Source organism: Rattus norvegicus, chromosome 1, assembly GCF_036323735.1.
Source record: "Rattus norvegicus strain BN/NHsdMcwi chromosome 1, GRCr8, whole genome shotgun sequence".
Lineage (NCBI taxonomy): Eukaryota > Metazoa > Chordata > Mammalia > Rodentia > Muridae > Rattus > Rattus norvegicus.
Window position 1 is genome coordinate 55,741,906 of NC_086019.1, and position 2,157 is coordinate 55,744,062.

Here is a 2,157-nt window from a genome sequence, read left to right on the forward strand (position 1 = left end):
ACATAATGGTAACAATTAATAAAGCATGCAGCTGTGAATTAATATTTATTTATTTATTTGTTTATTTATTTATTTATTTATTTTTGAGACCACATCTCACTATGTAGTCTATGCTGTCCTCAGCTGTGGAATCAGTGGGATCAAGTCTCATGCTGGTTTCATATTGAAAGTAAATCAAACACATCTTTCAAAATCAAGATAATTTTCTGCTAGAAATATCTAAATTTATGTGGCTTTTTGCAACAGTGTTTATTTTAAACTTAAAATCACACCAAGAAAGGAATGCATTTTTTAAAATCATTATCAGAAAAAGCACACAGAGAGGGTGTGTTTGAAAGGAATCAGGGACATCTGTCACCATGAAGGTAGAGCTATGCAGTTTTAGCAGGTACAAGATCTACTCTGGACACGGGCAGCGCTATGCCAGGACCGATGGGAAGGATTTCAAGTTTCTTAATGCCAAATGTGAGTCTGCATTCCTATCCAAAGGAACCCTCGGCAAATTAACTGGACTGTCCTGTCCAGAAGAAAACACAAGGAAGGACAGTTGGAAGAAATTCAAAAGAAAGGAACCCGCTTGCAGTCAAATTCCAGCAGGCCATCACGGGTGCTTCTCTGGCTGATATAATGGCCAAGAGGAATCAGAAACCAGAAGTTAGGAAAGCTCAGCGAGAACAGGCTATCAGAGCTGCCAAGGAAGCAAAAAAGGCTAAGCAGGCATCAAAGAAGACAGCAATGGCTGCTGCCAAGGCCCCCACAAAGACAACCACTAAACAATAGATCGTGAAGCCTGTGAAGGAAGGTCTCTGCTCCCCGAGTTGGTAGGAAATACTAATTTGGTAGATGAGAGTTTAAAAATAAAGATTTGTGGGGTTGGGGATTTAGCTCAGTGGTAGAGCACTTGCCTAGCAAGCGCAAGGCCCTGGGTTCTGTCCCCAGCTCCGAAAAAAAAAAAAAAAAAAAAAGAAAAGAAAAAAAAATAAAGATTTGTCTTTAACTCTAAAAAAATAAAAGAAAAGAAAAAAGGAAAAAGAAAGAAAGAAAAAGAAAGGAATCAGATGTTGGAGTAGTTACTGGGTTTGCGTTGGGTCAGATCTCCCCCTCGTCGATGTGTCTCCATCTTCCTTTCATGTCTCTGTTTCTTTTCTGTGAATAAACACTCTGACAGAAGCTCCTTAGCAGAGTGCGGTGGGTTTATTCCTGCTCACAGTTCTAGGTAACCGTTCCTTATTACAGGACAATCACAGATGCAGGAGCAGGCTCATCTGGTCACATTGCAACCACAGTCAACAATAGAGCAGCCGGATTCCTGGACTACAGACAACTTTTTCAACCTCATGGGTCAGCACAGAAAAGAAGCTCTGTAAAGGCTTTCTGTCACCCGTGGGCAAACAGTTTCAGGAAGGAGAGACATGGGTTATGGCTTCAGCATTTCCTTAGTACCAAGCCCCATACCTGACTCGTGTAAGGATTCATAGTCAGTGTTTCCCCCCTGGCAGGCCCCTCAGTCTTCCTCGGGAGAGAGGCTGCCCCTCTCTGTGTGCACTAATAAACACAGTCCCATCTGGTGAAGGTCGGACTCCTGTGTCTTTCTGTCTTCCATCTCTGTATCTACCTTAAAAAGGTAACAGTCAAGCAGCAGAGAGCAAGGCATGCAGCTAGCACAGTCCAGAAATCTCAGCAAACGACACATAGGACCAGGCAAGACAAACTAAGGGACCAGCTAGTCAGATTCCAAGACCTTATGAATTTAACCCACGTCAGGCTTTCAGAGGGTGAACACACTCGAAGACAGAAGGTGCATCAGTAGGATGGGTGGGGGTGGGGATGCGGTGGAATTCCCACAGCTGAGCAGGACCCACAGGAGTCTGGACACAGTAGCCTGGCATATTAAGCTGTGTGCTGGCGAAGACTAAATCCTGCTTCCTTTGTTTTAACTGTGGAATAAGGTAAACTTCAGTTTCTCTCTGTGTGACATTTTTCTTCACAGACGGAATCTTAAATGTAAATGTGGGTGTTGTGTGTGGTGGGAAGCATCTGTGTTATCTGAGAGCTTCAGTAACTAAGAGCAGCTGAAGCACAGAATGAGGACTTGAGCACTAGTGTGCTCTTGGGACAAGAGAGTGTCCACGGGACATTCACAAGTATGAAAACCTC

General features: G+C 43.4%; 1 pseudogene; it reads left to right on the plus strand.

The window, feature by feature from the left end:
• Positions 1 to 353: 353 nt before the first annotated feature.
• LOC108349470 (60S ribosomal protein L24 pseudogene) lies at positions 354 to 835 on the plus strand (annotated as a pseudogene).
• Positions 836 to 2,157: the final 1,322 nt, after the last annotated feature.